This window comes from Paroedura picta, chromosome 2 (genome assembly GCF_049243985.1).
Source record: "Paroedura picta isolate Pp20150507F chromosome 2, Ppicta_v3.0, whole genome shotgun sequence".
NCBI classification, from domain to species: domain Eukaryota; kingdom Metazoa; phylum Chordata; class Lepidosauria; order Squamata; family Gekkonidae; genus Paroedura; species Paroedura picta.
The window spans coordinates 173518893-173545689 of NC_135370.1; the positions used below are offsets into that span (position 1 = coordinate 173518893).

At 47.0% G+C, this 26797-nt stretch overlaps 1 protein-coding gene across 3 annotated transcripts in view; it reads left to right on the forward strand.

Annotated features, from left to right (window-relative positions):
• Positions 1 to 7957: 7957 nt before the first annotated feature.
• The window catches only part of ESR2 (estrogen receptor 2), a 76330-nt gene continuing 57490 nt past the window's right edge, over positions 7958 to 26797 (forward strand). The window contains exon 1 of one of the 3 annotated variants that reach the window (XM_077323892.1): positions 7958 to 8535. The gene's annotated coding sequence lies outside the window, so the exon portion shown is untranslated. The remainder of the gene's footprint in view (positions 8536 to 26797) is intronic. The other 2 variants (XM_077323891.1, XM_077323890.1) reach the window with 2 other exon arrangements.

A 26797-nucleotide genomic window follows, 5' to 3' on the forward strand; every position in this document is an offset into this window, starting at 1 on the left:
ATTTAATTTCTTCAATTCCTAGGCCACCGCTCCTGGCCTGCCAGTTCATGGTGGCTTAGGACATAAAATAACAACAATAAAAGTTAGAATCATAGAATCATAGCTCACCACCTCCTTAGGCAGCCTATTCCACTGCTGAACTACTCTGACTGTGAACAATTTTTTTCCTGATAGTTCATTAAAAGTTCATTAAAAAACCCACCCATACCCCTGCACCAATCGTCCCCCCCTCCTCCCCGACGGCCACCTATCTGGGGAGATAATACCATTGTGCTCATCGGAGGAGGGACTAAGATCTTCCTTCCTTCTCAACCAAAAGCCTGGAGGAAGAGATCTGTCTTGTTGGCCCTTCTGAACTGCGTTAGTTCCATCAGGCCCCTCTGCTCTTCCCGGAGCTCATTCTACCACGCGGGGACCAGGGTCTAAAAAGCCCTGGCCCTTGTTGAGGCCCGGCAAACATCACGAAGGCCAAGGATCTCCAGCCCATTAGCTTTCGTAGGCCAAAGAGCTCTGCGTGGGGCATAGGAAGTTAGACGGTCAATATCAGCACCTTTGCTTTATTGTTCACCCACTTGAGGATCCGGAATTGGGTTGGAAGGCAGCATAGAAATATTTTAAATAAGTCGAGCCTCTGGGAAATGCATCTTCCAGAGGGTCAAAGCTGGGGTGGAGCACTGTGGGGAGGGGTGAAGAAGGCCCATTCTAAGATGATTGCCTTGATGTGACCCCTTGCTAGGTGAAATCCAAGGAAAGAAACAGAAACAGAACTGAGAACTGTGATGTTATTCATTGACCAACCTGTGACTGTGTGCTGTTCTTTGCAAGAGGAAAGCTATTAGGTCTACCGTGTGTCTCTTTTACCTCCCAGGAGGGCAAGACGGTTAAATTTTCCATATCTCGACCTTCCCTTTCTCTGCTCCTTTCTTTCCTTTCCCCACCAAGCTGCTCTCTATGCATCGTTCCCTTGGGGTGTCAGGTGTGCTTGCTCTCACAGTCGGTTTTGACGGCTGGTTCCATTTATTTTATCTGTTTGGCTTGTTGCAGAAATTCAAAGAGTGAAATCTGCCTACCTGGCTGGGAGAAAGTGCTTTTTGCCTGTGCTAGATGTCCTCTGCTCCTCACGAAAGGAGTATGGTTATATATTTATTGTCCAAAGACCACGCTCTCCATGAAAAATGCAGACGGCTTCTCACAACCATCATAGAGTTGGCATGTACCTGCAGGGTCATCTAGTCCAAACCCTTGCACAATGCAAGGAACTCACAACTACCTGCCTACCCACAGTGACCTGAATTTCATGCCCAAGTGGTCCCCCCAGACACACACCAAGAATCTCCAGAATCCAGCTTGGCTTGGAGGAAGTTCACCTACCATCTCACAGTGGCGATCAGCAATTCCTTGAGTATACAAGGAAGGGCCACAAGAGACAAACACTGGCACATCCCTTCCTGCCCACCCACTCCCAATCTGCTTAAGTTCACAAAATCAGCATTTCTGTCAGATGACTATATAGCCTCTGCTTAAAATCTTACAAAGATGGAGAACCCACCACCTCCCGTGGAAGCCTGTTCCACTGAGAAACCGCTCTGACTGTCAAGAACTTCTTCTGGAAGTTTAGCCTTAAATTCTTTTGAATTAATTTCAACCCATTGGTTCTAGTCCAGCTTTCTGGGGCAACAGGAAACAACTCTGCTCCATCTTATCTATGATAACTCTTCAAATATTTGAAGATGGTTCTCATATCACCTCTTAGTCGTCTTCTCTCCAGGCTAAACCGACCAAGCTCCCTCAGCCTTTCGTCTTGGTCTCCAAACCCCTCACCATCTTTGTTGCCATCCTCTGGACATGCTCAACTTTCTCTACATCTTTCTTCAGTTGTGGTGCCCAAAACTGAACACAACACTCCAAGTGAGGTCTTACCAGAGCGGAGTAAAGTGGTAACATCACCTTGCCTGATCTGGACACTATACTTCTTTTAATACAGCCCAAAATGCTCAGTCGTTTCCTGAAGGGATTAGGCAGTTCTTCCATTATGCAGCTCCCAAGCTATATACGGTCAATTTGTCTAACAGTGAATGGTGGAACTCTTTCATCAACTTAAAATCTTTCATCCCTCTCAAGCATTTGGAGATCCTGGTGGGATATCCTAGGAAGACATGCTAATAAGACAGATGATTTCAACATTATGGTTTTAAGCCAGATGTTATTCATTGTTGGCCTGTTTTCAAAGAAAGCAAAACAGAGGTGGGGGTTTAGCTCAGCACATTTCCTTCTGTCAATCAGCTGTCTCTGAAGCGCTTTGGTCATTTCAAACAGTGCTTCTTCCTCCCCCCACCCACCCAGCCGTCCTTTTTCGCCGCATAATCTTCCTCAGTTTTTTTAAATGTTCCAAGTTGAGCGCTATAGTGCTAGAGCAACAAAGAACTCCAGTGCTGCTATATCCATTTAGAACGTTCCCCCAAAAGTCCATGGAAAATCGTGCGGCAAGAAGGAGGGTGGGGGAGCAGCATTGTAGCAAGCACTGTGGACATTTTAAGCAGCACACTACAGCGATTCAGAAGCGCAACAGAGGAGCACAAATCAGACGAAAGCGGTTTCTCTCGAAAGCCGCAAACCAAACCCAAGCAGGTTTGCATGCACAGGTCAATAAATCCCTCGAGCATCCGGTTACCAAAAGGGATCTGTCTGAAAAGACGTTAGCAACCAGCGACTGAAATGGAATACAGAAGCCAATCGAAAATCACCGCGGTTAGAACTTTAGAAAGACGGCGAGCCAGAGAGAGACTTCAAACCAGAGCCCGCAGAAAAGGCATTTCCTTTTGTGTAGAAGTTTTAATTGGAAGGGGAGTGTTTTGTCGGGGGGAGACCGTTGTACGTTAATTATTTTTTTCTTGCCGTGTCATTTCTCATCTCGAGTCCCTCTCTCTTTTAATGGCACGATGGGGGATCGCCTGTTTATGAGCTGCAAAAGTCTAGCTTTTAACATCTGTATGGTTTGCGGGGGGGGGGGGGGAATACTCAGCTCCTCTTATCTGTCTCTCTGGTTTCCCCTGGATGCATTATCACCTCCTCCTTGCTGCTAGCGTGCTGGACTCCGTAACACAACCTGCGAAGTTCCTTCCAGACATCTCTTCCCCTATCTGCCAACCTGTTGTCTTCCAGACGGTTCATTTAGAGAATGGATAGGATACCTCGCCCCAATTTGGCTCACAATTAAAACCCAGTCATCCAGAGCATCGTAAATTTTCCGCGTTAAAAACAACAGCAACAAACAAGCTATATTGATTTGGGAGGGAGCAATCCGTTCAATGGATTTAGCTTCTTGGGGTTGTTTATCACTAGTTAATGCCCTTCCATGGGGGATTGATGGAAAAATGCCCTTCCATGCAGAAAAAGAGGGGACATTATAGCCCTCTTTAAGTATTTGAAAGGTTGTCATTTGGAGGAGGACAGGATGCTGTTCCCGTTGGCTGCAGAGGAGCGGACACACAGTAATGGGTTTAAACTTCAAGTACAACGATATAGGCTAGATATCAGGAAAAAAATTTCACAGTCAGAGTAGTTCAGCAGTGGAATAGGCTGCCTAAGGAGGTGGTGAGCTCCCCCTCACTGGCAGTCTTCAAGCAAAGGTTGGATACACACTTCTCTTGGATGCTTTAGGATGCTTTGGGCTGATCCTGCGTTGAGCAGGGGGTTGGACTAGATGGCCTGTGTGGCCCCTTCCAACTCTATGATTCTATGGCCTGTATGGCCCCTTCCAACTCTATGATTCTATGATTCTATGATTCTATGATTCTATGAAAAACATACAATCAGGAGAATTTCCCAAAGAATTACGGGGACCAGACCCAAAGCAAGCATCGGTGCCTTGATGCGTTCTGAATGGCACTGACAAATCAGTAACGTCTTCTTGCATTGGGGGGTTATGTGTGTATGGGTGTTGGAAGATCCGTCGGGAGCATGATTCAAGAGCTTGTGAAGAATATCCTGCAGGGGGGCCCAGGGGGCGTGTGTATTTAGCATAGTTAGAATAGGAACTTCCAGATATTTCTTCAAGTAATCTCCTCCAGCGTCCTGATTGGCTGAGCTGGAGACTTCCTTCTCCTTTCAGCACACTTCCTCTCTGATTGCCTCCGGACAGAACAAGCAGAACAACAGACAGACTGTTAGGACTCTCCTCTCTGTTTCTCTTCTGAATAAAACTATTTTAGCCTCTTAAACAGCTTGGTGCTTGGCTCTCTTTGCATATGTAAACTCTGCCAGCAGTGGGGAGGTCTGCTGTCTGTGTCCTCCGTTTGGGGCATCTTATGTCTGCTTCTAGGGTTGCCAGTCTCCAGGAAGTGGCTCTCCAGGGTCTCAGGCTGAGGTCTTTCCCATCCCCTCCTGCCTGGTCTTTCTAACTGGAGATGCCGGGGATTGAACCTGGGACCTTCTGCATGCCAAGCAGAGGCTCTGCCCCTGAGCTATGGCCCCTCTCCATGGATCTCCAGCGTCTCAGGTGGAGGACTTTCACATCACCTACTGCCCAAGCCTTTTCACGGGAGTTGCCGGAGATTGAACCTGGGACCTTCCGCATGCCAGGCAGAGGGTCTACTACTGCACCATAACTCCACCCCAAAATCACCAGGAATTTCCCAACCTAGAGGTGGCAGACCGAACGCTGGGTCCAGTTTGGGTGACCTCAGTGCTACCACACCCCTAGCTCATGAGTACCTAGACATGGTGCTCCTGTTAACTCCCAGTACCCCCTCTCCTTCCGACCTTGCTTAGATTTAATGCCCCACTCTGGTTTCAAGTTCTTTTTCTTTTGGTCAAGTACACAACAGTTCTCTATTTCTCTGTACACCATCTAGATTCCGAGCCCTCTGGAGTCAGTGGCCTGTTTTGTTTTGAAGTTGTCTCTCTGGTATCTGCAATCAGTCCTTGGAAGCGGGTTGGCGACCGTCCTAAAGAAACAAACTCTGCTGTATTTTGCCATCTTTAAAGGATAGAAGAGGGGCAGCTCCCCAAAATATTCCCTCTCCTTTGAAATGAAGTCTGAGTCCACTGGACACCTTTAAGACCAATAATATTTCATTCAAGACGGAAGCTTTCGTGTGCAGGGATGTTTCCTCAGCTCCAGCGGGCTTTCTGAACCAGGGTTTCCTGAAACACTAATATTTTGTGACGGCCTTGGAGGGGTCTCACGGATCGGGTGGGAGCTAATGATTTCTATATAGATTTTAATTTTTTTTTTTCAAAAACGCATTAATTGGGTGATATCTGTTCTACATAATATATTTCTGGTAAGGGCTTGGGGGAGGAGCTGGTCTCATGGCTTAAGTGCTACTCAGTGCTTAACACTCACTCAGGGCAGCTGTCCCGCCCCTGAGTGCCTCCTCCTCCAACCGGCTTGCCTGTCTGTCCAGAAGCCAGCCAATCACCTTCCGTCCCCCACCCCTGACCACCCCCTCCTCCTTCCACTTCCCTCCGAGGCTCGGAGGCTGCAGATCCCTGCTGCGTGAGAGCTGTCCCTGCCGGTGAGGTCCCATCTAAAGAGAGAGCCAGTTTGGTGTAGTGGTTAGGAGTGCGGACTTCTAATCTGGCATGCTGGGTTCAATTCTGCGCTCCCCCACATGTAACCAGCTGGGTGACCTTGGGCTCGCCACGGCCCTGATAAAACTGTTCTGACCGGGCAGTGATATCAGGGCTCTCTCAGCCTCACCCACCTCACAGGGTGTCTGTTGTGGAGAGAGGAAAGGGAAGGCGACTGTAAGCCGCTTTGAGCCTCCTTCGGGTAGGGAAAAGCGGCATATAAGAACCAACTCTTCTTCTTCTTCTAAACATTCAGAAGAAGTTCCTGACAGTGGAACAGGCTTCCTCATGAGGTGGTGGGTTCTCCATCTTTGTAGATTTTTAAACAAAGGCTGGACTTGGCTTCGTACCTAACAACAACAATTTTTAAAAATGCAATTACTTTGCTCATTTGGAATTTTAACGTTCTGGGAGCGGTGTGTGGATGATGGTTTAATTCTCACCTTGGAAAGAAGACACCTGTGTGATCAGGCTAGAGGTGGAAATTCAGACAGTCTTTTGTGCTGCTCAAGAGATTCTTTCTTATAACAAACATCTTTGCCTGAGATGCCAGGCATCTCCCCCCTTCCCCCCCCCCCTGTTTTATTTTGCTGACATTTTTCTCTGTTTCACGTGAAACTGATGAAAGCAGCCTCCTTTTAAAAAAGAAAACTAATCACCTGGAGAAAATCGGATTGCCCTGGAAGAGTTGACACCCAGGTGCTGTCTGCCCGTCTGTCTTGGAGTGGTGGTTAAGAGCGGCAGCTACTAGTTTTCTGAGCTGGGTTTGATTCGCCAGGACCCTGGGAGTTCAATCAGCTCTTCATTAAGACCCCAACGTGGTACAAGTAGAAAGAACACAAACAAACCCCCGAAAACGCCAACTTATATACATGCGCAAACACTGGGTCTTCCTGCCAGTCCATGCTATTGGTCAGTTTCAGGTTCAAACTGACTGGATCTGGCAGACAGGATCTAGCCACGCATTGGTCAATTATATTACCTACTGAGATCCTGCCCCAGACCTCAAGCTCAGTCCTTGGCAGATCTTCAGTCACAACAGATTTCCCACTCCTCCAAATGCAGCCAGCGGGGTGACCTTGGGCTAGTCACAGCCCTGGTTGTGCTGCTCTCACAGAGCAGTCCTGTCAGAGCTCTCTCAGCCTCACCTACCTCCCAGGGTGTCTCCTGTGGGGAGAGGAAAAGGAAAGGAGATTGTAGGTTGCTTTGAGACTCCTCTGGGCAGTGAAAAACATGGTATAAAAACCAACTCTTATTCTTCTTTTGTCTGTATGTCTATCATTGGTGTGGATATAAGGTTGCAAACCTTCAGATGTGGCCTGGAGAACTCATAGAATCATAGAATAATAGAGTTATAAGGGACCTCCTGGGTCATCTAGTCCAACCCCCAGCACTATGCAGGACACTCACATCCTTATCGCTCATCTACTGTAACCTGCCACCCTTTTGCCTTCACAGAATCAGCCTCTCTGTCAGATGGCCATCTAGCCTCTGTTTAAAAATTCCCAACAATAACCGGAGGAGGGCAGGATGCTGTTCCCATTGGCTGCAGAGGAAAGATGCGCAGTAATGGGTTTAAACTACAAGTACAACGATATAGGCTAGATATCAGGAAAAAAATTTTCCACAGTCAGAGTAGTTCAGCAGTGGAATAGGCTGCCTAAGGAGGTGGTGAGCTCCCCCTCACTGGCCGTCTTCAAGCAAAGGTTGGATACACACTTTTCTTGGTTTAGGATGCTTAGGGCTGATCCAGCGGAGAGCAGGGGGTTGGACTAGATGGCCTGTATGGCCCCTTCCAACTCTATGATTCTATGAACAATAACACCACCTGGAGGTTGGCAACCCTAGCAGAACTGGTAGCCATCCAGAGGGCGGAGAACTCCTGAATGATAACTCCCAGAATGATAACCAGTCTACGACTGAGATCAATTACCTTGGAGAAATGGCTGCTTGGGAGGGCGGAGTCTGGCATTATAACCTCCTGAGGCCCCTCCCCTCTAACAACCCCACCCTCCCCAGGCTCCACCCCCAATATCTAGGCATTCCCCATCCCAGAGCAGACACCCCCCCCCTTATGTGTATGCACATACAGAAATGTAGGGTCCACGTGCATACCTTTGCACACTTGTGCATTTTCACACATGTCCATCTCCCATGAAGACTAGACCTAGGGTTTCCCAGCTTCAGGCTATAATAACTCTGCAGACAGGGGGAGGCGGAGCTTAAGGAGGCCGGAATTTGAGGCTCAGAGTTTCCTCCAGGCAAACGGCTCTCCCTCACCTGAAGATCAACTGTCACGGCGGGAGACCTCCAGCCACCACCTGGAGGCTGGCAACCCTAGCAGAACTGGGAGCAACCCAGAGACCCGGGGCGGGCGGGAGGGCGGAGAACTCCTGAAATCCGAAGCGTCCAAATGCCTCTCCAGGCACTTTAACCTACATTTGCAAAGACCTCCTCCCGAGGAGTCCCCGAAGGCTAAAAACAGCCGCTTCTTGGAAAACGGGGCCGGCTCATTTCATGGGGACTTTCCTCTGGCCGCGGGATGGGTGTTGACAAGCGCCAGATCCCCGTCCCGTGGGTGCCCAGCAGGATCTGTTTGTTTGGGAGAAGCGCTCGGCAGCTCGGGCGCTGCGCAAGGCGGTGACTAAACCCGCGCCTGAAATTTGCCATGTCAGGGAAGGAGGAGGCTCTTCGGCGGAGCCCTCGGCTTTCGCTGGGGAAGCGAACGCAGAGCCCGGTGCGAGGCGGCGGCGGCGCTCCTGCCCTGAAGCTCACAAGGCGTCTGGTCGCCCAGAGCAGCATTTGAGCTCAGCAGGTCTGCAGCGTAGGAGTGGAGGCCAGCTGTGGGTAGACCTACTGCCTGGGTGAGAGGAAAAGGGACGGGAAAGCAGAAACTCACCAGGTTGCTGGCTGCCCAAAGGGAGCCTGCAAAGCCAAGAGCCAGGTGCTGCTAAAAGCCAGGTAAGTGCTCGGATGAGACTGGGAGTTATATTTTTTTAAAAATAAATGTGTGTATGTGCATGCTCGGTCGTTTGCGATGAAAGCACAGGAGGGGGGAAGAAAGCAGCAAATCCTCTCCTTGTAAATTGAGTGGAGCATCCGTCCGGGAGGAGACGTTGAGGAGCTTATGGAGGGCCTCTTGCAAAGATCTGGTGCAGACGTTTAGCCCAAAGTGTCGGGAAACGCTGGGGAAAGTTTGCTTGCCGGGCTGCCTGTTGAGGGTGAGAAAGTTTGGCCCGGCCGAACAGTTCAGAAACTCCCGGTTTTCCTAGAAAGGAGAAAGTCGAGGTCAGTGGGTTAAAAGCACAACTGGATCAAGATGCAGATAAAGATTCCACCCTCAGCCTGAGGAATTCTATTTGGTAAATAACTCAAAGCCACAGTGATCACAGTGTGTGTGTGTGTGTGTGTGTTTGTGTGTGTGTAGATTCACCAACTTTTGCGCCAGGCCCGTTGTGAACAGGGGGATGTTGAACCGATGAAATCGGAATAGGATTTATTGTGTTGAGTCGATTCTTTAGGGTCTGCGATAACTCTGCTTAGATGCATCATGGATGTGTTTTGCATTCCCCGATGGAGTGTTAATTTTAAATCGTGCTTCGCTGAATCCGTGCCTTGTGAGTTTTCTCAAGTCTGCTGTCTGTTTTATATATCTTCTGGATTTAAGATTTAATGCATATATTCGTTATCATTTCAATGTACGGAACATTGACCCTAGTTAAGTATTGTATCATTGGGGGAAGGCCTCTCCGATGTAAAAGTCTGCTGTTTTTTTTTTAAGAACTGCTATGCAAGAGAAAGAATCACATACCCCATAGTAAGTATTTCTAAACCCCATTGGTGCCATGGGGAGAGCTAGACAAATCCTTTGTGTTCTTCTACTGAACTTTGGCTCGATTGTGTCCACAGATTCTTAAAACGGGGAGGGGCATACCCAACAGTGATACCCCCTCCTCTAGATGCCCACAACCCCCCATGCCAGAATTTGGGGGGGGGAGGACAATTCATCCTTATGATTTTGGACAGTCTCTCTGGACATGCTCAAAAGAATCCTCTCCTTTTATAACATCTCCTGCTCCAGTGCGGAGGGTCATACAATTAAAACAAGTGACAAGTTAAATGGCCTCTCCAATATTTGTTCCTTAATTATTTCTTGGAATTCGAACCTACAGAACATCTGAGGTTGCAAAAGTTATAAACCCATCTTCAGGTATAGCCCGGGAGAAGCTTGGCTCTAAACAACTGGAAAATTGGTGTGTGGGAAGGATGCGTGTGTGTGTAAAGTGTAATTGTCAGTGTTAGCTTATGGCAACTCCAGGAGGTGCAGGGGGTTGGACTAGATGACCCAAGGGAACCCTTCCAAATTCTAGGATTCTGTGATTTAAGGCAAGAGATGTTCAGAGATGGTTTGCGTTGCCGGCCTCGGTATAGCTCCCTTCAACTCCCTTGCTGGTCTCCCATCCAAGTCCAAATCGAGACTGATATAGCTTAGCTTCGAAGCTCGGACAACATCGGGCTAGCCCAAGCCAGCCAGGTCAGAGGGCAGGTGGGGGTCTTTGCCTTAAATCAGGGCTGCTGTTTTGAAGAGAGGATGTGGATTCTTGTCCCATCTTTTCTCACAGCAGGGAGTACCAGGGCTTGTTTCAAGGTGGACAGTTGCTGAGCGGCAGAAGGCACTTTTTGTAGCCAGAACGATCCCAGCTTTGGTTGATCTCTGGTTAAAAGGATGGCAGAAGCGGCGGAGAGCTAAGTAAAACTCTTCTCTGAGAGTCACAGATGGCCTCAAGAGGGGATCGCAGGTGAGCACGATGCTTTTTGGAGGTGCAGCATTTACGAAATCATGTCCTAAAACCTTCTCGTCTTCCTTTCTGATCCTAAAACCGGCATTTGGTCTCGAGGGCTTCACTAGGAAAAATCCACCCCTCTCTACTCCCCCCCCCGAAAACAGTGCTTTTTACTCATCTGTTGCTCAGAAACGGTGGTCACTCCATCCGTTCTTTGGGAGAAGCTGGCGAAGGACAGGGAAGATAAATACAGATAAATCTGCATAACGTTATACGTCCAGCCCTCATAGCCCACTAATACTAGCCCGATCTGGTCAGAGCTTGGATGCTAAGTGGGATCGATACTTGGATGGGAGACCACCAAGGGAGACGGCGGGTGTAATGCAGAGGAAGGCGGTGAGAGACCATCTCTGCTTGCCTCTTGCCTCAAAAGCCCCCTGAGGCAGAGCGGCATGGGGTCCCCATGAGTCAGCTGCAAGCCGGCAGCACATTTTACCTTGCCTTATGTGCCCACGGCACTGATTTAGGGATTGCAGGTTTTAACAGAGGAGCTTTTCTGGTCCTAGAATCATAAAGTTGGAAGGGACCTCTAGGGTCATCTAGTCCAGCCCCCTGCACAATGCAGGAAATCCACAAGTATTGTTGCACCCTTCCTGCAAAGACCTCAGGACAGGGTCAGGATAAGCGCTGTGCGGTGATTAAAGAGTGGTGGACTCTAATCTGGTGAACTGGGCTTGATTCCCCCCCTTCCTCCACATGCAGCCAGCTGGGTGACCTTGAGCCAGTCACAGTCCTGATCGGGCTGTTCTTGCAGGGCAGTTCTCTTAGAACTCTTTGAGCCCTCACTTATCTCACAGGGTATCTGTTGCGGGGAGAGGCTTGGAAAGGTGGTTGTAAAGCGCTTTGGGGCTCCCTCAGTAATGAAAAGCAGTATTAAAAAACAGCTCTTTGTCTTCTTCCTCGGTTTTACCCTCACAACTTCCCTGCGAGGTAGGTTATACTGAAGAAGGGACTGGCCCAAAATATTTCGGTGGGGATTTGAACTGAAGTGTCTCCAATCAGACACTCTAACACCTACACCGAAGCACCTCGAATCACAGAAGCTATGCTTCAGGTTTATGGAACACACAAATCTGTCCCTCGTTTCAGATTTATGGAACATCACGATGACATCTTTTTGTAAAAAAAAAAACCCAAAAAACTCCTGCTGAATTCTTGCGTGTGTCCTCAAGTCTTGGGTCACATGTTATAAGAACGTGAAATGGTATGCAGGAAACCGTGCATCAGAGCTTCAGCCCCTGTTCCAAATTAAGATATGCCAGAAGATTCAAATTAGAAGAAGAAGAAGAGTTGGTTCTTATATGCCGCTTTTCCCTACCCGAAGGAAGCTCAAAGCAGCTTACAGTCGCCTTCCCTTTCCTCTCCCCACAACAGACACCCTGTGAGGGAGGGGAGGCTGAGAGAGCCCTGAGATTACTGAAGAAGAAGAGTTGGTTCTTATATGCCGCTTTTCTCTACCCGAAGGAGGCTCAAAGCGGCTTACAGTCGCCTTTCCTTTCCTCTCCCCACAACAGACACCCTGTGAGGGAGGGGAGGCTGAGAGAGCACTGATATTACTGAAGAAGAAGAAGAGTTGGTTCTTATATGTTATATGTAACTTATAATTGGGGTTTTTATGGGGATTTTATTGTGTTTTAACTATTTATGTTGTAAACCGCCCTGAGACCTATTGGGAGTAGGGCGGTCTAAAAATTAAATAATAATAATAATAATAATAATAATAATAATAATAATAATAATAATAATAATATGCCACGTTTCTCTACCCAAAGGAGTCTCAAAGCAGCTTACATTCGCCTTCCCTTTCCTCCCCCCACAACAGACACCCTGTGGGGTGGGTGAGGCTGAGAGAGCCCTGATATTCCTGCTCGGTCAGAATAGTTTTATCAGTGCCGTGGTGAGCCCAAGGTCACCCAGCTGGTTGCATGTGGGGGAGCGCAAAATCGAACCTGGCATGCCAGATTAGAAGTCCGCGCTCCTAACCACTACACCAAACTGGCAAATTAATTACTGGAAGATCCAGTAATGCAGAGTCTAATTCCAGTTTGCGAGGACGCCTATTTGCACTGCCCTTCCAGCCTTAAAGGAAGAAAGAACCGGCCCAAACAGAAATGTGTGGACAAAAGTAGGGGCGGGTGATAAAATCCTTCACGGCCGTCTCTTGTGGATTTCGGAAATTCCTTTCCGGTACTTCCTTACAGGCTTTGAATCACTTTGAAAACAATATGATTCTAAACAAAGGTTTTGAGAGGCTGGTAAACATTTCCTTTAGTTTATGGCACTTTCTTTGGATTCTGAGTGGCTACCTCTGGCTGCAGCTTAGACTGTGCACGCTGAAACGTTTAAAAACAGATTGCGGCCACTTTTAATCTCTGCGACTTGAGAGTGAAATAGTTAAAAAAAGGTAACCATAAGAACAGGAGAGAAGCCATGTTGGATCAGGTCAATGACCCATGCAGCCCAACGTTCTGTGTCATGCAGTGGCCAAAACCCAGGGGACATCAAGAGATCCACAAGCAGGGCTAGAACTCCAGAAGCCATCCCATTCTTGAACCCTAAACACCCAGAAGACATCTCTGCCCCAGACAGAAAAACATGAGAGAAGCCATGTTGGATCAGTCCTATGGCTGTAATATTCTAACACTCTGTGTCACACAGTGGCCAAACCCCAGGGGCCATCAGGAGGTCCACCAGAAGGGCTAGAACTCCAGAAGGTCTCCCACTGTGGACCCCCAAGCACCAAGAATACATCCCTGCCTCAGACAGAGAAACATGAGAGAAGCCATATTGGATCAGTCCTATGGCTGATCTATTCTAACGCTCTGTGTCACACAGTGGCCAAAACCCTGGGGCCATTAGGAGGTCCACCAGCAAGGTAAAAGGCTGTTTTCAAAATTCAATTCTTCAACAGAGACGGATTATTTATCATCATCTGTGGGCTTGATGAGAATGAAAATTCTTCCATGGATGCTGCTTAACCACTCAACAACTCACAAAACTAATTTGCGTCTCTGGGGAAGATATACATAGGAGAATAATTATTTCGGTCTACTATCAAGTTTCATATCTTTTTGGAAGATCAGTGACATCTTTACAACTGAGACTCTTCTAAGTTTGGTGAACTTCTGAGCGTTTGAATCTCTGCTGTTCATTTACTCGGGAATCAGATCATTAAATATTTGAAATAATATTTTGGATATTTTTGCCACTCGGTTTACAGTGGTTTTCTCCCTTTTGGCCTCCAGCAGGGGATGAGGGGATAGGGTTTCAAGATCCAGGTTGGGAAACTTCTGAAGATTTTGGGGGTGGAGCTTGGAGAGGATAAAAGAATTTGCAGTTAGTACATGGAAGGGATATTCCTTTCCTGTAGATAGTCTAGTGGTCATTGGCTGGAAGGGGGTGATTTAGATCAGGGGTAGTCAACCTGTGGCCCTCCAGATCTCCACGGACTACAAAGCCCATGAGCCCCTGCCAGCAAACGCTGGCAGGGGCTCATGGGAATTGTAGTCCATGGACATCTGGAGGACCACAGGTTGACTACCCCTGATGTGCAGATTTTGCTCAGTCAGTTGGGCAAGCAGTAAATGGAAGATAAGGGTCAAGTCCAGCTGAAACCAGATGGAAATCTGGCCTGGCTTTTCTAGGCAAGAGAAGAAATCTAGTGAAGCCAAACAAGATGGAGACCTGGCCTGGCTTCCTAGGTTTGTTGAGGAGCCCTACTGACTCCATAGTCAGTCTCTGCCAGGCTGGTTTCTGCGTGTACCTGCTCAGAATCTGGTCATGGGCTTCTGTGCATGAAGGTGTCTCTGGGTGAGGCACCCTTCCACTATGGGCTACCTTTATGGTAACACAGTGGGGTACAATACTACAGAGTCCACCCAAAACATCAATTTCCTCCAAGGGAACTGATCTCAGTAGTCTGGGAATGAGCTGTAATTCTGGGGGATCCCCTAGTCCCACCTGGAGCCTGGCATCTCTAGGTGGGGAAGAGTTTGGCTAGCCCACTTGGGCATGTATTTATTTATATTATTTAAATGTATATACCGCCGTTCCCGATTGGGCTCATGGCGGTTCACATAATAAAAGTTTGCCATAATGTAGTTTGCCTCTCTGTCTTTAAAGGCAACTGGAAAACTGGGAAAGAAGGAACATTACCTCTTCTTGTGACTCTGCAGGGATGCTAACAGTAGGATCCTCAGTTCCAAGATGGAGAATTCCTAGAAATTTTGGAATGGAACCTGGGTGATGGCAGGGATGGGGAGGGGAGGACAGTCTACTTTCCAAAGCTGCCGATTTCTCCAAGGAAATTGATCTCTGTAGTTTGGAGGCAGGTTGTAATTCCTAGAGATCTCCAGGCCCTACCTGGAGGTTGGCATCCCTAAACTGGGGTGGGGTCATTGGGGCAGAGGGAGGGGTGCAGTTGGGGCAGGGCAGTCGCAGGTCACCAAATATAATCCTGAACAAAAGTCAGCCAAAAATAATAGCGGAACATTTTACATTTCAAACCCGCTTCCAAAGCATTGCCTTATACTGAGTTGACTCATCTACCACCAGCTCACCTACAGGAAGTTCTTTCCTATCACTGGTGAATCGTTTTGTTAGAGATACTGTTGAAATTGCAATCAGCAAGGAATTTGGCGAAGTCAGCCTTGAAGGGTGGTTGTTAAGCTGTTTAAGCAGCTGAGCTGCACCTGTGTGGCCACTAGTGGCATCAAGTGGTCATTGGTGAGTTTGCAGGGAATTCTGAGCCACCTGCTCTGAAGATTTCTTTCTTCCAAAAGAGAAAGAGAAGCTCTGTGTGCTTTGCTGAAGCAAGGCGCAGATGCCATTAGGCTCAGCTCTCTCCATCTGCTGAAGTGTGGGATGTAGTCCTGCCTGCAACCTAGCCATAGAGGCTTGACATGTGATGCTCTGGTAGATACTCTTTATGCTTTTGTACCCTGCTTCAGTAAGGAGACTGATGTAGATGAATATGATATGTATTGTGTAAGCAGTTCTCCAGAGCTTGAGATCCAAGCTGGGATCATAAAGCACCCAATTAGCACTTGAGATCCCAGCTGGGGATCATAAGAACCACCAAGGGGGAACAAGATTACCGCAGTCCTGTAACCAATGGAATGCCAGACTTAATGGCCTCTGGGAGGTCTCTGCTTAGGACCAATGAGATTGCTGGGTGGAGAGATCCTTTTGTTCTGTATTTGTATATAGGTTGGGGCTACTGCTGGATTTTTCTCAGTTCAGTTTTGCCTCTGATAACATCATGCTGAGGTCACAATAAAGAGCAGATTATTAAATTAATTTAATTTATTTTATTATTTTGACTTGTATCCCACCACTCTCCGTAGACTCATGGCGGCTTACACGAAAAACAGATTAAAACCCCATTAAAACAGTCATAAGTCCCTAACACCATAAAACCCATAAAATGGTGGCATGATCCCTAACTCTTCCCCAGTCTACAGTCAACCATCACAGGTATAGGATTGCAGAGTGGTATAGCGCTGGCCAGAGGAAGGGCCCCAGTTGTCCATGAAAACCGGCCTCAACCAAAGACCTGGCAGAAGAGCTCCGTTTGAGATTGAACTCCCAGTGTCCTGGCTTCCTTGAACCCACAGATATAACAATGTGTATGTGTAAATAATCTTTACCAGTAAAGATTTCTCTTTTTTAAACCTCAAAGTGCTATGAGTCTGGATCTGTGCCTCATCCACAAAGGTAACTAAGAACTGCATACTTTCAAAACGCTCTGTTACTCTGCAACTCTATTTCTCTGGAGGGACTCATGACTGAGCCAAGCCCAAAAGTCTCAATAGTTACCAGGAATTTATTTATTTTATTTTTTATTTGATTTGATTTCTATACCACCCTTCCATATGGCTCAGGGCGGTTTGACCCTGACAGTTTCTGTTAGCAAAGCAGATGCTCTACCACCCACCCACAGCCCCTCATCAAAGTTTGGTACTGGTTCAAGGAAGACTTGAAAGTACGAAATCTCATGGACAACCTGATGCTTAATGGACATTGCCCTGCCAGTGGAGCGTGGGACAGAACATTGGACTCAGACACGGACTGAAATTTCTACCCAGATATGAGCTCACAGGGCAGCTTTTGGAAAGCTGCCATCTCTTATCTTGACCTGCACAGGCTTGTTAAGATTAGGCAAGATAACCCACTGTCTGCCACGGCGCTGAACTTTTTGGAGGGAAGGCGGGGTCCCAAGAAAACGGGCGATAAACGAATCAATGGATTTCAATTTGCACAACGGCTTTGGGCTCGTGACTTTCTCCCGTGACAGATTTGCCGATTTGCAATCTGCAGGGGGGGTTGGACTAGATGACCCAGGATGTCCCTTCCAACTCTGTGATTCTATGATTGTTGTTGCCTTTCCCCTGCAGAAGTTTGGAAATCCACTGTTTCAGAAATTCCACCTATGCAGGCATTCCTGACAAGGAGGTACAGGGATGGAAAGTGCTGCACCTGTTTTGAATTTCTGCTAGAAAGCTGAGTGTTAAAGATACGGTATACTATGGGCCAGGGGTAGTCAAACTGCGGCCCTCCAGATGTCCATGGACTACAATTTCCAGGAGCCCTTGCCAGCATTCGCTGGCGAATGCTGGCAAGGGCTCCTGGGAATTGTAGTCCATGGACATCTGGAGGGCCGCAGTTTGACTACCCCTGCTCTAGGCAGAAAGGAAAAAAAGGTGTTTTCTTACAAGCAGTTTTGTAATTCTATTTTTAAAAAAAATGGAAGAAATGACACTCAGCTAGGGTTGTCAGGTCTCCATCGCCACTGGTGGGCAAAGGGAAGCCACAAGGTCAAGATGGGGAAAAAGCCTATGCTAAGAATAAACTAACTATACTCGATGAGCAGGGGGTTGGACTAGATGGCCTGTATGGCCCCTTCCCACTCTATGATTCTGTGATGTACCTCGCCTTATATATACGTGAGACAGATGTCTAGAACATCCTAGAGCAGGCTTTCTCAACTTTTACCATTGAGAAACCCACCACGACTGATGCTTACCCTGAGCTGGGATTGTCTACTTGGGATGTCAATTGAAGTAGAAATGGAAGAGAAAGACTCTGCAAGTTCTCTGTCAGGAGGGACAGTAGGTGCTGGGCTCTTAATGTGTCATTGGCAGCACGGACTTTTGCGATTGGTGCCTGAACTGACCTGTCACTCTTACAGAGGTCCTTCTTGGAGAAATGTTGATGGTGTTCTCCAAAGGCATGTACACAGTAAGCTGCTAGATATTAATATGGCCATTGATTCAGGAGCTTCAGTATTGCCCATTCAGGCTGGCAGCGGCTCTCCAGGGTCTCAGGCAGAGGTCTTTCCCATCACCTTCTAGTGGATTTCTTTAGCTGGAGATGCCAAAGATTGAAGCTGGGACCCTTGGCATGCCAAGTGGACGCTCTACAATTGAGGCCCCCCCCCTGCCGTAGTCAAAGGGGTAGAACACCGCCCCAGTGCTTGGTTTTCAGACATAGCACTGCCTCGTACATTTGTAACAGTCTTGATCGAGTGGCCTGGAAGGTGGCTTCTGATCTGGGGTTTGATTCCCCGCTCCTCCTCCACATGCAGCCAGCTGGGTGACCTTGGGCTAGTCACAGCCCTGATAAAGTTGTTCTGACTGAGCAGTAATATCAGGGCTCTCTCAGCCTGATCTACCTCACAGGGTTGCGGGGAGAGGAAAGGGAAAGCCGCTTTCAGATTCCTTCTCAAAACGGCATATAAAAAACATTGTTGATGAGCCCCTGTGAAAAACAGACTGCACGAGCAAGTTTTACACACAGTTTTTACCAAGTTTATAATTTAATTGATGGCCGTGCAGGGAGGTGGATTTACAACCACATTTCAATCTTTTTTGCTTCTTTTACAATTTATGTTCGTTTTGATGGCTGTTGTGCCTTGGAATTGGCCAGAGCAACTCCTGCTGCCCTTGGGAGCTCTCCGTGGTCCTGATTCAGAACAGGAATCTGAAACTGACTCTCAAACCCTGTCCTACTGCATTTTGCTTGCTGAGTCCCTATTAGTGACCCTCCTCTGCTCCAGATCCATCCTCCAAAATGGAACCTATCAGGTGGGGGAGCTATGTTGGTCTGAAGCCACAGAACCAAGTTTGACTCCAGTGACCCCTTTAGGACCAACAAAGTTTATTTCTGGGTATTTCGTTTTTAATTCTGGGAACATAAGTTTAATTTCCTGTGCATGCACAAGAAAGCTGATACTCAGAACTCAGACGTTGTTCCGAACCTTTCAGTGTTTGATTTCTTACTGTGATCAAAACAACGCATGTAACCCTCCCATAATCTGTGGAAAATATCTCTAGTGAAGGACAAAGCTAAACAAAAACAAACCTACTTCTGACTCATTGTTGGGGAAAGTCTGAATAGTCATCGAGTCGAAACAGTTGAAGAAAGGGGAATCCTGGAGGTAATTACATGGCCAATGTATCTATAATTAAATTCAGACTCATCTATGGGCAACTAGTATTCAATTCCCTTCACAAACGAGCATTCTAGTCCGGTTTCATTATCCAAATTCTTACGATGCTATTGTTCCACCCCCTTAGTTTGTTAAAATAACACGCATAGTTCTGTTGATTTTGAGAAGATCAAATGGAATTTGCCTAACATTTCTTTGTGTTTGCTGAACATCTGTGTTTTATCCTGCCTAAATTTTCTTGTATTGCGAGGGAACTTTACTGCCCCTCTCCTCCCACTGCAGCCCACCGATCTCTATGAAATACTGCTCCAAGGAACAACATGAAAGGAGTATGTAACAAGAAGCAGGGATGTGTGGAAATTGCCAGTTCAGTGTGGAACAAACACTTGCATCTGTATAGAACAGGGGTAGTCAAACTGCGGCCCTCCAGATGTCCATGGACTACAATTCCCAGAAGCCCCTGCCAGCATTCACTGGCAGGGACTCCTGGGAATTGGAGTCCATGGACATCTGGAGGGCCGCAGTTGACTACCCCTGGTATAGAAGGTCAGGGCCTATAGATGCTTTAGTACTGGCAGAACAGGCGTAGTACTGGCAGAACAGGTATAGTGTGTTTCCACTCCAGCATTCATGTATCTGTTGCATAGAAAAGCCTAGGCTCTCACCAGTTCTCCCATCTTAGGCACTGACTAGACTCTGAACTGTTCTGATAAGCTTCAGTCTCCTCTCCATTGGGACTGGTTGGTTATTGGCCAGCTGGATTGGCCATGGCCTTTTCTTTCCCAGATCCTTTTCTAGGCGCTGGTTGGCTCAGCTGAAGAACATAAGAGAAATCATTTTGGATCAGGTCAATCGCCCATCTAGCCCAACAATCATTGTCACACAGTGGCCACAACCCAGTGGGGCCATCAGGGGGTCCACCAGTGGGGCCATGAGAACATAAGAGAAGCCATCTTGGATCATGCCAATGGCCCATCCAGTCCAATCCCCTGTGTCTCACAGTGGCCAAAACCCAGGGGCCATCAGGAGGTCCACCAGTGGGGCCATGAGAACATAAGTGAAGCCATCTTGGATCAGGCTAATGGCCCATCCAGTCCAATCCCCTGTGTCTCACAGTGGCCACAACCTAGGGGCCACCAGGAGGTCCACCAGTGGGGCTATGAGAACATAAATGAAGCCATCTTGGATCAGGCTAATGGCCCATCCAGTCCAACCCTCTATGTCTCGCAGTGGCCGTCAGGTTCCATTAGGAGGTCCACCAGTGGGACCAGAAATCCAAAATCCCTCCCAGTGGTGCCCCCCAAGCACCAAGAATACAGACCATCACTGCCCCAGACATAGTGTCCCATCTAAACCACTCATGGACCTCTGCTCCATATGTTTATCCAATCCTCTCTTGAAACTGTCTCTGCTTAGGGCAGCCTCCAATTCCTTCAGCAGTGAATTCCATGTGTAAATTGCTCTATGGGTGAAGAAGTACTTCCTGATTATGTTCTAAACCGACTGCTCTTTAATTCCTTGAGTGTCCCATGAATTCCTGCATTGTAAGAAAGGGAGAAAGCTTTCTTTCTCTCCCATGCATAATTCTGTAAACCTTTATCATGGCTAAGATTTCAACACTGGTGGTGGCAAGCATACTGGGGGTATCTTACCCTAGGTTGGAAGACGTATCTCCAGCCCAAGGGGACTTTCTGCAACTTACATGGTTCTTTTGATGGAAAAAAAGAGCTCCAGCGGAAGTCTTCAAACATTGCTAAGAAAGTGTTAAGATACTGGCCTCTGAATCATGAAGCTTCAGTGTATTGTTCTGCAATCCATACCTTGGAGAGCCAGTTTGGTGTAGTGGTTAGGAGTGCGGACTTCTAATCTGGCATGCCGGGTTCGATTCTGTGCTCCCCCACATGCAGCCAGCTGGGTGACCTTGGGCTCGCCACGGCGCTGATAAAACTGTTCTGACCGAGCAGGAATCTCAGGGCTCTCTCAGCCTCACCCACCTCACAGGGTGTCTGTTGTGGGGAGAGGAATGGGAAGGCGACTGTAAGCCGCTTTGAGCCTCCTTCGGGTAGGGAAAAGCGGCATATAAGAACCAACTCTTCTTCTTCTTCTTCTTCTTCTTCTTCTTCTTCTTGTTGGATCCCACCACTGACTTGCTTAGGATTAGGATCAGGATATCTGTGGAAGGACCAATCAAATCACAGCCAACTTGTGACAACCCCATAGGCAGTCTTTCTCAGTCTTTTTATTGTTGAGAACCCCCCCTGAAACATTCTTCTGGCTTCAAGAAATCCTGGGAGTGATGTCAGCAGGTCACTTCTTCCTGCCACACCTTCAGAAGTCACATATCACCAAAAGTGACATCAACATGCCACACCCACAGCACAGGAAGTGACAGCACAAAAATATTTTCAGATGATTTGTGAATAGAACCATACCTGAACTCTGGACTGCTACCAGTTTGCTCTTCTTCACCAAAAAGAAACTGCAAAAACAGGGCAGGCCTTTGTGTTTCCACCACCTCCACTCCCCCCAACTCTAGAAATAGAACTGTGGCAGGCCTATTCTGCTCTGTCTCCTCCCCTAATTAAGCAAAAATGAGAGTGATTACCTCTATGGACTCCAGTCACTACCATAGAAGCAAAGATTTGTTTTGGCCACGGCCCCTGCCCTTCCCACCCCTTCCAGACCAATCATTGGCCATTTTGGGAGGGGAGGACAGGTCAAAATGACCATATATTGTAATATCACCTGATAAATTAATTAACTCTCACCCAATTGTCAGAACCATGGAAGCCCCAAGTTAATACAGGTGGTCAGCAGCCTCTCCTTCCTCACTCTGTGATGACTTACAGTCAGCAGTTGTCTTGCTAACCAGGTGTAGTTCCTTTTAGATTGGAGCTCTCTTTGAGCCCAGCTTAATTGGCTCATGAGAGCCAGGTGGGCTAACAAGACGGGATGTGCAATCAGGTCCTCCCTCCTGGGCTCCTGGGGCAGTACTAGACTGCTCCAGGAACCCTCGTTCATTCTTATCTGCCAGTCACAATTTCATCTGCACCAAGACCGATGCCCCGGAGCGTGGGGAGAGATTTTCTTTTTTAGGTCACGCTGTATACCGCCATTTTGTATGATTCTGATGATTGTCTGTGAGTAGATTATCAATATTATATGATTTTATTGGCTATTGTTGTGTTTTCTTTTCTGTGAACCTCCGTGAACCCGCTTGCTGGGCGTTGCGGTATACAAATGTAAACGCAAACAAACCAACAAATAAACAAACAAATAATGTGCACCAGTTCAACATATTAAAAACATAGTCATAATCATTTATAAACATCACATTTCTATTTACACACTGGATGTAGTCTATGGGCATCTGGAGAGCCATAGTTTGGCTACTCCTGCACAAGTGCCTTAAGATCTGTATGACGCTTGAGTCCAACAAAGTGCCTTAAGATCTGTATGACGCTTGAGTCCAACAAAGTTTAATTCTGGGTATAAGCTTCCATGTGCATACACATCTCTTCAGATGGGGTGATCTGAGTCCAATCTGTATCTGAAGAAGTGCACATGCACATGAAAGCTTATGCTCAGAATTAAACTATGTTAGACTTAGAGGTGCCACTGGACACAAACTTTGCTCAATACACAGGAGTAAGACACTAGAGCCTATTCCGCACACATAGGATAATGCTCTTTCAATGTGCTTTGGCAGCTGGATTTTCCTGTGCAGAACAGGATAATCTATTTCTAAAGTGCATTGAAAGTGCATTATCTATTGTGTGCAGAATAGGCCCAGACAAGGCTTCTTGACTACCCTGGAAGGGTTTCACGAATGGGGGGGGGGGTTAATTATGTTGTCTCTCTATTTTTTTTTAATGTGTTAAACGTTTTAAACATTAACCTGCCTCCCCTCCCAAAATGGCCAATGATGGGCCTGGAGGAGGTAGGAAGGGGAGGGGCCCCAGGCGAGCATGTCCTCAGCTATGCTTCCCAACTGTATTCTGCATGATTGCATCACTTCTGGGGTTTCTCAGAGCCTAAAGAATGTTTCAGGGGTTTCTCAACAGTAAAAGGTTGAGAAAGGCTGCACAAGAGTGAGGTCATACTCTAGAAACAAATTCCATTGACTGGAAGAGTTTAAAAAAATAGAGGGGATAAAGGAGACGTAGATGGGGGGAAATTCTAGAAACAGGAAATAATTTATCTCCTGGTGCGTAGAAACAGTATATTTAGGTTCACATCCCCTGGCTGGCAAGGAATTACTCTGATGCTGTCTCTTAACCTTTGCAGAGTTCCCAGCTGTTCTGCATGCATGGGGGGGTCAGTTATGTACGCCTCTCTCTCTATCAAACTGACATTCTTATGAATTAAAACAAATCCCACGGGGCTTTTGGAAACCAAAGCCTTGCATTTCTTCTCAAGTAGGTCATACCATCCACATCAGCCAATCCCGTCTCGTGAAGAGCGTTCCCTCTTGTTTATATAACTCTTTTATTTACAGTATGTAAATATTTCTTGCAGAATGGACTAAGCGGCCCCTTGTTTTCCAGATGTAAATCAAATGTCAATAATCCAATGTGCCAGAAAAGTGGCAACTTTTCTTCTTCTACAGGGGGAAGCTAGTTGTGAATTTCCTCCCCTTTGCAGGTGGTTGGACTAAATGAAACTTGATGTCTCCCCCCCCTCCAGCTCTCTGTTTCTATTGTTTTTTTAATATTTAAAGACTATCCAAAAAGATGACAACTTCCACTCCAGATTTCTCCCTTTTCCTTCTCTGTAATGCATCGATTGCTCAGAACTGGACCTAGTCTGCACACAATAGATAATGCACTTTCAATGCACTTTCGAAGTAGATTTTCCTGTTCCGCACAGGAAAATCCAGCTGCCAAAGCACATTGAAAGTGCATTATCCTGTGTGTGCAGACTAGGCTCTAAGTAGCTTCAGCAGAGTTGGCCCTGGTTAGAACTCGAATGAGGGACAAGCAAGGATGTCCACCAGCAAGGTGCATATTGGCAATGGAGCCCATACGTTCTTGCCAAGAGATTCTGCTCCGGCCGTCCCCCAGGTTCCGACTGCCCAGAAATTCTGTGCTTGTTCTTCAGTAGGCTAATGCTAATTGCAGCTTCATAAATTTGCATGGCATAATTAACTTGGCTTCGCTAGGTATTTGTTGAGTGAGCTTCAATGCAACAATCAGATGTTTTGAACAGCTGTTTTTACAAGCTTAACACCTATTATTACTATGATTGAAAGAGAAGGACCTGGGAAAGAGGTCATTCTTCTCTCCTCATTTCAATATGTTTGCTTGCTCTCGAGGTTGTTGTTGTTGTTTCCCCCCCCCCCCCGCCCAATCGATGATCACTTCAATCTAGTGGTGAAAGTGAGAAAAGGATGGGGTAAAGAGGAAATGCATAAACTGGGGTGGGAGAACACAGCCGTAAGCTGTCAGCCCCGCAAATGTTTTTTTGGAACGATTTTGGTCGTTTCTGGATGGTTTGGGTTTTTCACTGAAGGCCTTTGGAAGGGCTTGGGGAATTTGGGAACCGTGTACTGAAAATATCACAAGATGTCATAGTCCCATTGTATACGGCACTGGTCAGACCACACCTGGAGTACTGTGTGCAGTTCTGGAGGCCTCACTTCAAGAAGGACGTGGATAAAATTGAAAGGGTACAGAGGAGAGTGACGAGGATGATCTGGAGCCAAGGGACCAAGCCCTATGAAGATAGGTTGAAGGACTTGGGAATGTTCAGCCTGGAGAAAAGGAGGTTGAGAGGGGACATGATAGCCCTCTTTAAGTATTTGAAAGGTTGTCACTTGGAGGAGGGCAGGATGCTGTTTCTGTTGGCTGCAGAGGAGAGGACACGCAGTAATGGGTTTAAATTTCAAGTACAACGATATAGGCTAGATATCAGGAAAAAGTTTTTCACAGTCAGAGTAGTTCAGCAGTGGAATAGGCTGCCTAAGGAGGTGGTGAGCTCCCCCTTCAAGCAAAGATTGGATACACACTTTTCTTGGATGCTTTAGGATGCTTAGGGCTGATCCTGCGTTGAGCAGGGGGTGGGACTAGATGGCCTGTCTGGCCCCTTCCAACTCTATGATTCTGTGATTCTGTGATTCTAATACTATCAATGTACGGCATTATTAATTTGAATTAGTATCTGTAAACACCACACCAGCAACCATTCGTTCTGCAGTCCCAAGGGGAAAATGTATTATTAGGTCTTTAACAACTAAACTGAGAAGAAATATAATTCTTCTTCCCCTGTTGGTCCTTTCTTCCCTTTCTGCTTAATTCTGAATGAAATGTCATTACGTCTTTTGAAGAACTGTGCAATGATCCATGTTCCATTGGTTTGCGCATGTATTTCTCATGCAGCTTGGTGAGACAGATGAGTGATTTGCTGGACTGTGAAATCTCAATCAATTCCTGTATTTGGACTGCAGAATATTTGGCAAATTGGCAGGAGGGAACAAAATGCACAGATGCTTCAATATAAATAAATAGAAGTCTGATTTGGGAAATAAAAGAAACACTCATGGCCACAGCTGTCCAAACCATCCTTTAGCGAAATAAAGATATTTCTAGTTTTGACTTCCCTTCAACCCATATAGCTCAGCCTCCAATTTTTGTGAATGGTGGCATTCTAAAAAAGTGATATCACTAAATAAAAATGTTCTCCCCTTCTCTGTGTCCCTGTTATATCGCTTTTTTTTAAAACAAAGTATTCATAGAATCCTAGACTCTCAGAATCATAGAATAATAGAGTTGGAAGGGACCTCATGGGTCATCTAGTCCAACCCCCTGCACTACGTAGGGCACTCACAACCCTATCGCTCATCCACTGTCACCTGCCTCCCCCTTGAACCTTCACAGAATCAGCCTCTCCATCAGATGGCTCTCCAGCCTCTGCTTAAAAATCTCCAAAGATGAAGAGCCCACCACCTCCCGAGGAAGCCTGTTCCACTGAGGAACCGCTCTAACTGTCAGGAACTTCTTCCGGGTGTTTAGACGGAATTTTTTGGGAATGAATTTCATCCCATTGGTTCTGGTCCATCCCTTTTACAAAAAGAAAACTCTTTTCCTTTTCAAACATATACGTTTTATTATTTGGTGTGGTGGTTAGGAGTGCGGACTTCTAATCTGGCATGCTGGGTTCGATTCTGCTCTCCCCCACATGCAACCAGCTGGGTGACCTTGGGCTCGCCACGGTGCTGATAAAACTGTTCTGACCGAGCAGCGATATCAGGGCTCTCTGAGCCTCACCCACCCCACAGGGTGTCTGTTGTGGGGAGAGGAATGGGAAGGCGACTGTAAGCCTCTTTGAACCTCCTTCGGGTAGAGAAAAGTGGCATATAAGAACCAACTCTTCTTCTTCTTCTTCTTCTTCTTCTTCTTCTTCTTCTTCTTCTTCCTCTTCTTCTTCTTCTTCTTCTTCTTCTTCTTCTTCTTCTAAAATTTCCTGTTTTCTACAGTTTTATTCAGTGAGTGCATTCCCCAGAGCTGAGTACCTGTTTGAGAACCAGTGTAGTATAGGAGTTATAGTAGCCTATTTCTACTTCTAACCATTGAGAACCCCCTGAAATGTTCTTCAGGATTTGAGAAACCCCAGAAGTGGCGCAATTGTGGAGAACGTGGTTGGGAAGCAGAGCTGTGGACACGCCCACTCAGGGCCCCTCCCCTTCTCACCCCCTCCAGGCCCATCATTGGCCATTTTGGGAGTGGTGGGGTGGATCGACAAGACCATATATAGTTGTATCACCCAATAAATGTTTAACAAATCTTAACAAATATGAAAAATTAATGAATCAGGAGCCTAAGAAGGGGCAGGGTTTGGAGAAGGGAAGGATCATAGTCCGCCTTCTTAAGCAGCCATCTGCCCCAGGGGCAAGCTTGGTTTAAGGATTTGCGGGACCCGTAGCAACAGAGTC